Below are 16,105 nucleotides of genomic sequence, written 5' to 3' on the forward strand. Positions count from 1 at the left end.
CTTACACTCTCATTCTTTGATAGTGTCAAGATAGAATGCAGATAAAAAAATATAGAACATGTATAGCTGATTCACTTTGTTATAAAGCAGAAACTAACACACCCTTGTAAAGCAATTATACTCCAATAAAGATGTTTAAAAAAGTGCCTATTTATTATCATTTTGTTATTATTCCACAATTCACATATATTACTAGTATCTGTATACAGATTTATCTTATATCTGATAATTTAGTAAAGAGGATCATTTGAAAGCAAACCACCTGTGTCGTCCACTCACTCTTGTCAACTCAAGCACATTTCTCACTCCTTAATCACCCTCTACAAAGTCCCCAAATGTAGTAGTCAAGATTACAGGGCCTGGTATTGTACTTCATGAGCTTGAATTCTGATTCTATCATTTACTTTCTGTACAATTTGAAGAAGTTACTTGACCTCTCTGGCCTATAGTCTATTCAACCCTGACATGGGAAAACCATCTACCTACTGAGGCTGTTATGAGGATTAATTAAAATAATTGTATGGAAGGAACGTGCAAGAGTAGTTGAGGTAAAATAAATACTAGTCTATATCTTCCATATCTATAGGCTTATATTATGTAGTATATAAATATAGGGAGGTTTCAAGTGTTAGGCTTCCAGTAACTTAACCCAAGAATTAATGGTTGGGCAAAGTCTCCTGCAAATAAAAATTATAAATTCTAAAATTGGAATATATGTAGAATATAAAACTATAATATATGTGTTTCCAATTTTGTTATTGTTTGTACATAAGCTACTTAAAGCATGTGAGTGTGTATGTGTTAAAGGTTTAAAATTCATTAAGACATTTGGTACAATGCAGAGCTCTTTAATAGATGCCATGATTCCTGTAGGGAAAGGCAGTAGTGGGAATTTTGATTTGTTTGTTTTTGTCTATTTCTAGCCCAGTACATCGCACATAGTAACACTCAGTAAACATTCTGTGAAAGAATGAATGCTGTATATTCGCTTGCATTCCTAAATGTAGACAGTGTGAGAGACTGGAAACTGTGTCATTTCTGGCATCAGACGACAGAAGCTTGAGATCTGGCTGCAAAACATTCTAACTGCATGGCATTCTCTGAACTTTAGTTTCCTCACGCCTTATATGAGGATGAAAATAATAGCAACCAGCATATATCATGATGCCTGACAACTCCATATCACCCGAAAGAGTCACAGCATCCTTTATCCTACTGCTGCTGGAAGGGATGCCCTGGAGAATTACCATTTGTTGCGTACAACACCATCTACTTCCTTTGCCATAGAAACTGGACAGAGGTTGTGAATCCAAAAGGTAAGGGAGTATAGGATCATTGCTGATGTACATAGACTACTTTGCCCCCTTAGAAGTTTTTTTTTTTAATTTAATTTAATTTATTTATTTTTATACAGCAGGTTCTTATTAGTTATCTATTTTATACATATTAGTGTATATACATCAATCCCAATCTCCCAATTTATCCCACCACTACCCTCCGCCACTTTCCCCCCTTGGTGTCCATATGTTTGTTCTCTACAGCTGTGTCTCTATTTCTGCCTTGCAAACCAGTTCATCTGTACCATTTTTCTAGATTCCACATATATGCGTTAATATATAATATTTGTTTTTCTCTTTCTGACTTCACTCTGTATGACAGTCTCTAGGTCCATCCACGTCTCTACAAATGACCCAGTTTCATTCCTTTTTATGGCTGAGTAATATTCCATTATATATATGTACCACATCTTCTTTATCCTTTTGTCTGTCAATGAACATTTAGGTTGCTTCCATGACCTGGCTATTGTCCCCTTAGAAGTTTCAACAGGAAGAGAATAGGCATTTACTAGTAGAAGTTGAAAATCTGTCACTAAGATTTTGTGTTGACAATCAGCCATAAATAAGATAAATTATAAATAAACAGAAACTCTGAGTGAAAGAAAGCCATACACAGAGAGAGGAGATTAATAGCGTAATTTGATATTAATTGGAAAAGGAACACAGAGAGAGAAAGTAGCCAAGTCATTTCTGGAGAACTAAAGTGAAAACTATGGATTCCCACCACTGCCATTACCAGATCTATTATAACCCTGCCACGGCTCTTCTCCTTTTGTTTCCGTGAAAGTCTATTTGAATATAACTACAATAAATCTCTTTTCCTTACAACCAGAGTTGCCTGATCAATTATTACCTGCTTCATAAGTTTGCTATAATCCAGAAAACAGATCTGATTTTTACAACAGCTCTTAACGTCATACCGTTTTTTCCATCATGACCCCTGACATTGTAATCTCAACACATAAACTAGATTGGTTCTTTAAAACGTAAATAAGATGACATTGTCCTTCATTTAAAACTGTCCAATTCTTCCCAACTCACTCCTTGTAAAAGCCAAATAACATAAAGTTGTCAACAAGACCTTATAAAATCTGCCCCCATGTGCACAAGTCTCACACACACACACACACACATACACACATCATCATCATCATCATCATCTTCTGCTTTCTACCTCTCTGCACTGCAGCCATGAAGGATGCCGTGATGTTCCTTGAGCATTTTTGGCTAATAGTTTTGTGTGACCTAAGCTGTTCTTCAGCTTGATAACTTCAGGGCTCACTCCCTCATCTTAGTCATGTATTTACCCACTATCTCCTCAGTTGGACCTTTTCTGAATCTTCTGTATAAAATTTTGTGCTTCCTACCCCGTGACAATACTAACTACCCCCCTTACCTCCTCTATTTTTCTACTTAACACTTTTGTTTATCTAATATACTATATATTTTACTAATTTACCTTGTCTATTCACTATGCCCTAAACTAGGACATGAACTTCATCTAGATAGAGACTTTTTTTCTGGAACATTCCTGAGTGTACCTCCAACACTAAGACAGGGGCCTGAGAAACAGTAGATGCTCAAAAATTTCTTGGGAAGGACAAAAAAGGAATCAATTAAGGAAGAAAGGACATTAGTTTAAGTGCTTATATGCTTAGTTTTATTGCTTTACAAGTGGTGGCTACTATAATACTACTAAATTAGATTGCCCATCATGTTTTTAAGAGAAGTGTTTCTTTTAAAAATTGTATGTTTTCTTCAGTAAAGAGGGAGTGTGTTATAGTGAGTATAATATAGGCTTTGGCATAAAAAATCCTCTGACTCTTCAGGACCTTGCTTTGCTATTTGTCTCACATTTACTCAAATGTAAAGCGGGCCAACAACTACTTGGCAGAAATGCAGTGAGTATTAAATAGTTTCTATCATAGCACAGCCGTTCCATATGTACCATAAAATGAAATAACTGAAGCTTTCCATTTCTTCTGCAAAACAACACTCTGAACCTGCCGTAATACTCTCTGATTATGAGCACACATTTTCTCCCAACCATGCAGATATATTCTTCCAAAAAGCCAGCTATGTTAGTTTGCAAAACTATTTATATGAGGTTTTCTAATTATTGAAAACATAGATTTACAAAATATAACAAATGAAATATGTCTGAAAAGTAGAAGCCATTATTTTTCTATTAAATCTAAGATATATGTTCTAGAAATGCTTATTAAAAGTAAGATGTTTTAAAAGCTATTGAAGGGTGTGAATAAAAGCATTTTTTAAAATAGATAGGAAAAAAATCATTGAAACCAAATAGGAAACATTTATATCCACACAAAAGCCTGTACACGGATGTTTATGACAGCTTTATTCATAATAGCTAACACTTGGAAGCAATCAAGATATCCTTCAGTAGGTGAAAGGATAAACTGTAGAATATTATTCAGGGATTAAACAAGTGAGTTATCAAGCCATGAAGAAAACATAGAGGAAACTTAAATCCCTGTTGTAAGGAAAAGAAGCCAATCTGAAAAGGCTACATACTGTATGATACCAAATATATGACATTTTGTAAAACTTTAGGTAAAACTATAGAGACAATAAAAAAAAGATCAGTAGTTGCCAGGAGTTAACGGGGAGGGTAGAATGAATAGGCAGAATACAGAGGATTTTTAGGGCCATGAAATTACTCTGTATCTGTAACGGTGGATACATGTCCAAACATTTGTCCAGATTCATAGAATGTACAGCACCAATAGTAAATCTTAATGTAAACTATGGACTTTGGGTGATAATTATGTATCCCTGTAGGTTCATCAGTTATAACAAATGTTCCACTTTGATGGGGGATGTTGACAGTAGAAGAGGCTCTGCATGTGTGGGGCAGGGGGAATATGGGAACTATGTGTACTTTCTACCATAATTCACTGATAACCTAAAACATCCCTTAAAAATAGTTTATTAAACTGTATGCCTTCACATGTTTCTTTAAATTCCTTCTTTATTCTTAAACAAACTGGAAAACATAGACATGTGTTGAATGTGTTTTATAGAAAAATATGCAGAGACTCATTCCGAGGATAATATCTCAAAGAAAATGCCTTGGCACCCTAGCGCAAAATATATGTATAAAATTAACCTGAATGTATATATTTTAGGTAAATATAAAATATTTAAGCTATCTTTAAAAAAGCTAACATTTTATTCAACCATATTAATTCATTGACCCACCAACAGGCAAGATAATGTAGAACAAGATGATTGCTGCTGTGTAGATTTTTGTATATTTATGTGTGCTTATTTATCTATTGATCAAATGCATGTAATTTAATTTTTAAGTAAACTATGCTATAAATATGAACTAAAAATCACTACACCACATGAATATAAATCAGAAGTTGGTAAAACTTTTCCTGTAAATGGCCAGGGTAAATATTTTATTTTATTTATTTTTATATTTTTGAAATTTATTTATTTTTGGCTGCATTGGGTCTTCATTGCTGCACACGGGCTTTCTCTAGTTGCGCCGAGCGGGGTCTACTGTTCTTTGCAGTGCGCAGGCTTCTCATTGTGGTGGCCTCTCTTGTTGCGGAGCACTGGCTCTAGGTGCACGGGCTTCGGTAGTTGTGGCATGTAGGCTCAGTAGCTGTGGCCCACGAGCTTAGTTGCTCTGGCATGTGGGATCTTCCCGGACCAGGGATCGAACCCGTGTCCCCTGCATTGGCAGGCAGATTCCCAACCACTATGCCATCAGGGAAGTCCCAGGGTAAATAGCTTAGATTTTATAGGTCAAGAGTCTCTGTTGCAACTACTCAACTCTGACCTTAGAGCATGAAAACAGCCACAGACAATTTAGACAATATGTAAATAAATGAGAATGATTGTGTTTCAATAAAACTTTTTTTGTTTATAAAAACAGAAAGCTGGGTGTATTTGGCAATTGGCTTCTTAGTTTGCAGATCCTGATGTGGAGAAAGATTGTCCTTTAATTAATATTAAAACACTACTAGTTTCCAGTGACTAATTTTCATTAATTTAAATATATGCCACTTAAACAGGATTTTTCTTTATATAGATATATGCAAAATCTTTCATAAAATGCAAAAATGTCTTAGAGGTACCATTATATTTCAGGGAACTTAAACAATAGTCAGGACATGTTGTACAGTACAGCTCAGTCTGCAAACAGCTGTTATGTTCTAAAATTCTCTCATGATCAGCTCTTGATTAAATAACACGTATTTTACATCTCATCACAAAGTCAGTGGAGGTTAACATTCCTCTCTTCCAAAGTGATTTTATTGGATTTTCTTTTTTTTTTTAATTTCATTTTGTTAAGCATCTTGTTTTATGCTTAAAAATGATGTGTGCTTTACATTTTCAAGAGATGGTTGGTTAGAGTCTTATTTGTCTTTATGTAACTATAACCTTGAACACAATGTCTTGCAAAAGGAAAAATGATAGATGACTGATAGGTAGACAGATGGATAGATAGGTAGCTGAAGAGCCAGGGGTCAAGAAGGATAATTCTACCTTTCTGGGGTTGTACTTCTGAATTCCATTATTATAAATTGTTTATGTATTACCAGTTACTAAAATACATTTTTTATAGAATGGGACTTTTGTTATTTATGTATTATTCAATGTCAATTTCCTGTATCATGGGGTTTGTGTAGTTTAACCAAACAAAATTATTCCTTAGATGCAGAGCTCCAGAGTAAGTTCTGCCCACAGAAAATAAAAAAATAACAAAACAAAACAGAAAATAAAAGAAGAAAATATAGATATATGAACAGATACATTTTAATTAGAGCAAATCAATGGCTACTGCAACTAGACTTCAAAAGGTAAATCTTCTAAAACCCTACAAAATGTTGCCATATTCAATAGAACGTTTCTTTACTAGGAGCCAAGTTTTCTGAGTTTAACAAAAAAGGATTTTGCCATTGTTTGAAATATATGGATTAACTAGTGTTTTATTGTCATTTTTATTATTATTCATTTTATTTTATCTTCTATTTATCATTGTGATATATGCTTACAATTTTAAAAAAAGAAAAGAAAATACATTAAATTGGACCATTAGAAAAGAATACCATCTAAAAGTCATTCACAGAAAAAATTATTTTTATTTTCAGCTTTTAAAAAGCTATTTTACATACATGTCTATGGTGAATACTGTTGATTGCCAACTAGATTCAACAATCTAACCTTGATTTGGTGACATTAATCTATTTACCAGGTAGTTCTTACTCCCAGGTGCAGGAATGGCTTAATGGTTCTAAGCTTTTCTCTTTGGCATAATTTGTTCAGATATGGACAAATGATTATATTAGCCAATAAGGTAAAAGTGGAGTGTTTGGGACACTCTTGGGGAAAAAATTACTTACTCTTAAGCACCAGAGGAGAGCAAACAGACCTAGAAAACTGATTGCAGTGTGAAACCACTGGATCCAACTAACCCTAAGCCTACTTCATTTTTCTATGTATGTTCCACATTTCTCCAAGGTTTAATCCATTTTTTAAACTTTAATTTGTATTGTTGTTTCTATGGCAGCCAAAAGAATCCTAATGGATAGTGTGACATACAGTTAATACATTTTTCAATTATTTCTATCTTAATACATTATGAGTCTTTCCAAACCCATTCATGAATATAATTTTATTATAATACTAATATATTATTATAATAAATAATAAATAATAGTATGCTCCAGGACTGTGATGATCAGGTTGTAGACCTTAAATTCTACCATCCAGACCACAGCTGATTAGAGCCTTTATATCTAATTAAAGTCACCTTGATCATCTATGCTGTGACTGGAGGTAGACCTAAACTTTCTGAATGAAGTTTTATCTCAAGGGATGGGTCAGAACTTGAATAACATTTGGCTTTTGTCCTCTGCCTGCTGTTAGATCTGAACTTCATTAGCTGGTCCAGTCTGCAGCTAGTCAATGGATTTACATTCCTTAATTATCTTCTTTTAAAAAAGAAACTGGTGGCTCATCAGAGCATCGATGAATTGTAACATTTTAATTTAAATCTCTATTTAGATTGACTCAATTCAATCCTGGCTTGAACGCTTCTAAAACTTCATGCTCTTTTCATCAGCCTGCTGGCAGATGACATTTGTAGAATTCCCCCAGATTGCATGTGAAAGCTGACGATTGTTTACTAGAATGTTTCTGTGTAGTTATGAAACAGCGTCTGTGTCACAGGAATTGTCCACCCTCCCTTACGTTTGTTCTATGGTGTGGAGACCTCCAATAACCCGTAGTGTAATGGCTTTGGCTCTTCTGTAGATAGTGCTGTACTTAATTCTGAGACTCTCCATTCTTATACAGTCATGTTCCGTGCACTACTTCTTTTCCCTCCCACTCCTGAAAAAGACTTTTCTCCTGATGTGAAGAAAATGCACTAGAAGTAATCCCTAAGCCTATTTGATGACTAAGCTTATTTGAGCTTATTTGAGTCCCTTCAGTCCATCCAAGTCTACATTCTTGGTTTTGGCATACCTGTAGAGACTTGCTGGATTCCAGCCTATCTGTCCCCCAGGGAGGACAAGCATTTTTTCGTAATTTATAGTACTTTGTGCTATATTAAAATCAAATCTAGTTGGTCACTTTACATAGGTGTTTTATGACAGATCTTCCCTTAATGAAATCAAGAATTGCTGTTAATGGTATTCTACATAAAATATATAGTTTCAAACTGTACCTTCTTTAGAAAGTTTAATACTGTCTCAGTGGATTTTCTACAGTCCTGATTGTCCTTTTAGTGTAGAAAATGCTGATCCACACTTGTTCTCTTTTGCCTTAAGATAAGCCCTCAGGACATCTTGTGGAACCAGGCTTTCAGGTTGAAAAAGTGTAATTGCAGTTCAGAGTGGATCTGGATACTGTATCAAGGCAGAAAACAATACCCCATAAAATGTTATGTTCTTACCCAAACACTAGACCATGGATGAATCTAGAGGACATCATGCAAGTGAAATGAGGCATTCACAGAAGGATATATTGCATGAGTCCACCTATATGAGGTGTCTTAATTTGTCAAACTCAGAAGCAGAGGGTAGAATGGCAGTTGATGGGGCCTGGGGGCAGGTGGGAATGGGGAGCCGTTGTTCAAAGGGTATGAAGTTTCCGTTACACAAGATGAGAAAGTTCTAGAAATCTGCTGTACAATGTTGTGCTGCTAGTTTACAAGACTGTACTATGCACTTTACAATTTGTCAAGAGGGTAACTCTCATGTTAAGTGTTCTTACCACAGTTAAAATTAAAAAAATAGCTCGTGGGGAAAAACTTATTTAACTTATTCTTGTTTGGTTTTGCCGCATGGTACAGAGGTATCTAACATCTATTTATTTAGCAAATGGTAACAAATGAAATTTGGTTTTTATGAATTGAAAAATGGAGTAGGCATGAATCAGACGTCACGTAATCTATTTAGTTCTCACTAACATTGGTTGTAATCTTTTTCCTACTTTCCTTCCACTGTTATGATAAAAAATACAATGAACATGTATATACTCCTGATATTGCAGGTCTCAAGTATATTTCTGAAATTTGAAGCTGTCTCCTCACAATAATTGCATATGTAAACCATAAAAATATTAAATTTTATATACATCAATCATAGTGTTAGGCACTGTTCACATGTTTTTAACCTCTCTCTGATTTGGTTAAAAGATGATTTTTAACTAAAAACAGCTTGAGTAAACAGTATGGAGTATAATATTATGTATTTCATAATAAATAACAATAACTATAAAAAATTCTAATTATAAATTTAATACAATAACTATATTTAGGTAATGCATAAACCAAGGAAAAGAAGAGGATTATAATTTAGACATTGCCCTCTCTTTCTGTATTTTACTTTATTCCTGAATAGAAAGACTGAATCAAGGAGGAGCCAGAAGGCATAGACTCACAGTTAAAAAGCTTTTCTCTTTGTAGTAACTTCTGTGCCCGTTTTAAATTGATCATTTGTTTCATCAGCTAATCCCCAAGTAGAGGGCATGTCCTTTCCACTTGCAGAATTCTCTTACATAAGTTGAATTCCCTCCTTATCACCTCAAGCCAATAAGTACTTTATTTTCTTTTTGGTTGTTGTTAGGAAAAAGGGCGAAAAAAATCAGCTCATGCTTCTTGCTGGAGCTCTCTGCATTTTAATCCCAGACTATGAACGGACATCAGAGTGCCCTTATGATATTTTGCACAAAGGCTCAGTGTTCATGGCTCTACTCAGAGAACCCAAAATAGCATTCAGTAAGCAGTGACATACTGAGGGTCTTGGTACTAAAAGCACAAGCGTCTGTAACTCAGAGCAATGTGGCACATATAAGGTTTGATGAGAAGCCTGTGAAACAAAATTGGGACAAACTCTCCTACTATTCCTCATGTGTTTCATGTGAATTTTGAATTTGTTTCTGCAGAGCTTATTGAACTTGAAGACACACAGGTAAGAATGTGATAATCAGGCATGTATTGATTATATAAATTAACTTAATGAAAATAGGGCCAAAAAGTACTTGAAAAACTCTGCTAATTTGCACTTCATAAGGAAAAATTTCTAAAAATTTTAAAACTTGACATGTGCATTGAACATTCTCTAAAACAAAAATCAATTTGCCATTTCTACAATTCAGATTGAGGAAAATAAAAGTTGCTTATATCTAGAAAATGTAAAACAAGTTTCTTGGGAGGAATGTAGCATTACTGCATCTTTTTCTTTCTCCAGGATTTTGTTTCTTAAGTTTTTTTGTATTTACCTCTCTACTATCAGATGCTATGAGCAATAAAGTTATCAACCTTAAAGATATGAGAAAAATATTTATTTATAGAGTAAATATTTTTAAAATAATAAATTATTTATTTCTTAGTAAATGACATTCAGTATGGAGCTTTTCACGTATCTGAATAAAACTATATGTTTCTCTGAGGAACAATCTATTATTAAAGTTGACATATAATTATTTTATTTTCTTCCTCTTTGCTGGGTTTTTTTGGCTATCAAACTTTCTATTGACTTTCAAAATTTCTTAGAGTGAAAAAGCTTAAGTAATTAAGAATGTTACAAAAACACTACTAAAAAAAGTAAACTATTGAGCATATTATGAATACAAACACATATTAATTTGTAATCTATTATATCTATTACATGTACACATATTAATTTGTAATCTATTATATCTATTACATGAAATAAGAAGGCTAATTCATCAAATATGAAATACACAAAACTATAAATTAAGCAATGCAAACTGTGAAAGGCATTTATTATTGTTTCAATTCTAATTCATTACAAATAATTTTAATTGGGTTACTAATTTTAATAAAATATTTCAAGGCAAATTTGCCAAAGGGATTTAGTAAATCAGTAACTAGCATATGAAATAACACCTGAAGAGGTTAACAACAAAGATACATAAATAGAATGGCAAATTTTTCTTTAGATTATATAAATTTATAGTGTAGCTCTATAAGTCTATTTTTTAATTAATATACCTGGAGAGAAAACATTATTTATTTAAAATATTTGCAACTTTATATAATTATAATATATAATATATAAAAATTTATATATTAATATATATTTATATTTTGGATGTATTTGCAATATGAAGTAATGTAATAAAATAATATACGTTTATATAATGTTGTTTATTTCAAATTCTAAATACTTTAAATGTCTAAATATCACTAGCGTGCAAATATATATACTTATAATTTTTAATTTGAAAATATTTAAATTTCAATATAATCTGAACATTTCTGTTTACCAAATTTTGTAACCAGTAAAAATATTTCCAAAAAGGAATAAACGTTACAAAATTAGAAGTCTAGAATTATTTAATCTTTTAAAATAGCCAGTTTGTGAAATCTAGAAATCATTTGACCTCTTATTCTTTATATGTGTTTTCTACTTTACCAAACAGTGTTTAACAATGACTGAAATGAATCAGATTATTCTGTAAATTATATCTTCCTTCTACGTTTTCAATTTTTTTTTTTTTGGCTGCACTGCATAGCATGTGGGATCTTAGTTCCCCCACCAGGGATCGAACCCATATCCCCTGCAGTGGAAGCACAGAGTCTTAACCACCGGACCTCCAGGGAAGGACTATGGTTTCAATTTTAGTATTTTCTTTACTTGTGCCCTTTTATGCTTAAATACACACACGCTTTCACACAATTTGTAGAAGTCTTAAAGCATATATTACCTAAGTATGTTTTTTTTTTTTGAGATACGAATGTGTATTTTTTTTCTCATTTTATTTCCCTATTCAAAAAAATTTTTTTAAAGGAAAGCCCTTTAATTAATTTATTTATTTATTTTTTATTTTTAGCTGTGTTGGATCTTCGTTTCTGTGCAGGGGCTTCCTCTAGTTGTGGCAAGTGGGGGCCACTCTTCATCGCGGTGCGCGGGCCTCTCACTATTGCGGCCTCTCTTGTTGGGAGCACAGGCTCCAGACGCGCAGGTTCAGTAGTTGTGGCTCACGGGCCTAGTTGCTCCGCGGCATGTGGGATCTTCCCAGACCAGGGCTCGAACCCGTGTCCCCTGCATTAGCAGGCAGATTCTCAACCACTGCGCCACCAGGGAAGCCCCCTAAGTATATTTTTTGTTTTATTTTGTTTCCCCCTTTGAAATATTTCTAAGGTACTTATCTCCAGGAAATTTAAAAAAAGAATTCAATTAAATTATCATAAGTTGAAGATGTTTTAAAATGATGTGCACAAATTCCTCCCATGCATTCTTAAGAAACCTGACCCATCTTTCAGAAATATGTCATAATGTAGTACATATAATTTGATAAATAATAATCAGTAACTAAATATAAATTGGTAGTAAATTTTTTGCCAGTCATGCTCTTAACATGTACCCTTTAAATATTATGTTATATTTAAAGTGTTATAGTATAGTATTTAACATGTTATTGAGTACTAATGCAATAGGAATAAATGTATTGCACAGTTTAAAAGAACATATTGATCTTTTCATATACCTTTATTTAGATTGGGATTTATTGCTACTGACCTAATATTTGAGAACAATGCTGATGAATATGGGAAAATGGAACTTTTATATTTTGTTGTCATGATGACTTTCTTTGATAACCATGATCTTCGAATACCTGTATCTTTGCTTTGGCATAACAGATGAAGGATGAAGCATAAACAAATAGGGAACTTAATAAAGCATATGAATCCTTTCTTTCTTGCCGTGCTGGTGACAGCTCACAAATTTGAGAAATGAATGAGTTACTTTTTCCATAGTGACCAGAAACATGTTTGACCCTTTTTTTAAAGACCTATACCACTAGAGAGTTTTGTTGCCACCACTCAATTAAAAGGATTCAGCTAAAATGCTCTAAAACCCACCTTTTCACAACTTACAGCAAATCAATTTCTTTTTGAAATGTTGCATGCCCTCTTGAATATTCTGATGTGATTCAGTAAGACAATTCTTGTCTCACATTAAAAACGCCTCTAGAATTAGTAAAGTAGAAATGTTTTTGTCAGAAATTTGTCGCATTAATTAGTACTCAATAAAAGACATTCAGAATCATCAAAAAATGTCTTAAAGCAAAACATAATTTTTCAGGGACTCTGCTTTGGCATATGAAGTCAAGTTTGAAATGTTATTATAGAACAGTGACTTATCAACATACAATATCAGTACATTTACATTTTATCTGTTCCTTCCTTCTAAGAACTTACATGATAAATGAATTTTGTAAATTAGCAGGATAATATATTAAAGTGGGAGTAATTTTGGCACATTAGTTATGGCTAAAAATAAGCTAGGTAATTTTCTCTAAGTGCAAAATTTAGAAATGTCGTTCCTGTGGAAATGAGAAAATTATATATAAATTATGGGAACGGAAAATGCCACCATTTTTCTGCCTTTAAATTGGATTAAAGCTAAATTGTTTTTGAGAGTTTGCCATCTTTTATTTTTAAAAATCTCAAGTGGAGTATCTATGACCTCCTTTCATAAAAAAATTTATTTTATTGAAGTATAGTTGATTTACAATGTTGCATTAATTTCTACTGTACAGCAAAGTGATTCACTCTTTTTCATATTATTTTCCTTTATGGTTTATCACAGGATATTGAATATAGTTCTCTGTGCTATACAGTAGGACCTTGTTGTTTAGCCATTCTCTATATAATAGTTTGCATCTGCTAATCCCAAATTCCCAATCCATCCCTCCCCCACCAAACCTCCCCCTTGGCAACAAGTCTGCTCTCTATATCTTTGAGTCTGTTTCTGTTTTGTAGATAAGTTCATTTGTGTCATATTTTAGATGCCACATATAAGTGATATCATATGGTATTTGTATGACCTCCTCTGATAAAGAGATAATACCACCAAATTCAGACACAGATATAAAATATAACTAGAACACTAAAAAAGATAAAAAGAAAAAGATAGGGATGAATCTTCTGTTTGAAATTTTAATGGTATTTTTTGTCATTAAGCAAATACTTCTTGACAGTTCTTGGAGTTGCTCTTGAATTAGTAAAGCAAAATATAACTCTTTCCCCAAAGTGTTAGATGAAAAATAAAAGGGCCACACTGTAATTTTTTAATTGGATGTAAATCCCCTTCTTCTAATTTGGACTTTTGTCTTGGGGCTTTTTAAAACATCGGTTTCTCTTTGGTTATTCCTGTCCTTAACCAATGTCTACTGACTATGCCAATTCTATAGGCATATCAGAATTTGACTCCAAATTTATTGGTTAATAATAAATAAGCATATGTGTTTCTATACATGCATACACATATATACATATACACACATATGTGTGTCTATATATTTATCTATGGTCAAATTTTAAATTTACATATATACTCATTCAATAATTTTAAGCCCACACAAATTATTTGTTAAAATACTGTGCCATGTTAGAGTGTAGATTTAATAAAGTCACTTATATGAAATTTAAACTGATTTTTTAAATTAAAGTATAGTTTCTGTGCAATATTACATAAGTTACAGGTGTACAATATAGCGATTCACAACTTTTGAAGGTTATACTCCATTTATAGTTATTATAAAATATTGGCTATATTCTCCATGTTCTACAATATATTCTTAGAGCTTATTTTATGCTTAACAGTTTGTACCTCTTAATCTCCTGCCCCTATATTTTCCCTCCCCCCTTCCCTCTCCCCAGTGGTAACTACTAGTTTGTTCTCTATATCTGTGAGTCTGCTTCTTTTTTGTTAATTTCACTAGTTGTGTATATTTTTTAGGTTTCACATATAAGTGATATCATACAGTAATTGTCTTTCTCTGCCTGACTTATTTCACTTAGCATAATGCCCTCCAAGTCCATCCATGTTGCTGCAAATTTAAATTGTTTTAAAGGTATGAAACAGTGCTGTCATTGTGTGTGTATACACGTGTGCATATATGTATATTACATATATACATAGGAATTTTTTAAACCAACATTTAAAACACACAGTTCTTAACTCATAAGAATAATTTTCATGAGGTATGTGACATTGTATTATAATGATACCACTAAGCTTTTGTTTTGTAGGGAAAAAAGGACAAGCAATACATGTTTAAGGCTATATGTATATAAGTTAAATATTACAAATCTTAGTAAGATATTAATTAGCTTCTTTCTACATATTACAAAACAAAATAATTATAAGGGTTGCCAGATTTTTTAAAAAATTAGGTAAGGAGTTATTTCACATGAGAACATCATCCCTTCCCACAGAATATATGAATTCTCCCTACCCGTTGACAAGTTGGAGTGTCTCATATTCCACATAACTTAAAGTTTTAGGAAAAACAGAGACATTTATTCCCTCAATAATTCAGTCATTCAGCTTCTACATTAAGATTATACTGAATGAGGGACTTCCCTGGCAGTCCAGTGGTTAAGACTGTGCCTTCCAATGCAGGGGGTGTGGGTTCAATCCCTGGTTGGGGAGCTAAGATCCTACATGTCTTGCAGCCAAAAAACCAAAACAGAAGCAATATTGTAACAAATTCAATAAAGACTTTAAAAATGATCCACATAAAAAAAATCTTTAAAAAAATAAAGTTATACTGAATGCTTCTACATTAAGCACTAAAAGAAAGCATCTTTATCCTCCCTGGTATCAATTACAAAGGAATAAAAAATTTAAGTAAGATATCCTATCTTACTTTTTAACTCAATTTTGTGTCTCAAATGAGCTATATTCATGATGATTTTCCTTCCTTAAGTCTATGTATTTTTAACCCATCCCATCTCTTTGAGGTACATTTACTGTTTTACATATTTTAAAACATCTATTACTTACCTCGAAGGAGTGTTTGTTTTAAAATATTTTGTACTAAAATAGTGATATATTCTCACTTCCTTTAAAAACATGTCCTTTGAAATGTACGTTCCATACTAGGACCCAAAATTTCTTATAATTTTAATCCAACTTTTTGTGAGTAAATATTGTAATAGTAAGCTCTTTATAAACTTTTTTTTTTCAGTTTTGAAGTTGATTTGAGTAAGTATTAACTTAACACATGGAATATTCTGAGAGATTATTTGAAGTTCCTGAATTTATTTTTTAACTCTAAAGTCATAGCGAAGCATAGAGAAACAGTGGTAATTACATTATTATTATTTACTTATGTATTATCATTCTTAATAATAAAAAACAGAATTTATTGAGTGGTTACTTTGGTGCTTGGTTTATTTTTTTTCTTTGCAGCATCTTTGCTTATTATTGCTCATTTAATTGTCCTACAAATGGGCTCTC

General features: G+C 32.7%; 1 protein-coding gene across 3 annotated transcripts in view; it reads left to right on the forward strand.

The window, feature by feature from the left end:
* The window catches only part of CDH19 (cadherin 19), a 216,606-nt gene that overhangs the window by 114,078 nt on the left and 86,423 nt on the right, over positions 1–16,105 (forward strand). For 2 of the 3 annotated variants that reach the window (XM_057525976.1, XM_007189933.2), the window contains exon 1: positions 9,701–9,796. The exons of the other annotated variant lie outside the window; for it this stretch is intronic. The gene's annotated coding sequence lies outside the window, so the exon portion shown is untranslated. Of the gene's footprint in view, positions 1–9,700; positions 9,797–16,105 lie in introns of those variants that run through there. 3 annotated transcript variants of the gene reach the window in all.

Source organism: Balaenoptera acutorostrata, chromosome 13, assembly GCF_949987535.1.
Source record: "Balaenoptera acutorostrata chromosome 13, mBalAcu1.1, whole genome shotgun sequence".
NCBI classification, from domain to species: Eukaryota; Metazoa; Chordata; class Mammalia; order Artiodactyla; family Balaenopteridae; genus Balaenoptera; species Balaenoptera acutorostrata.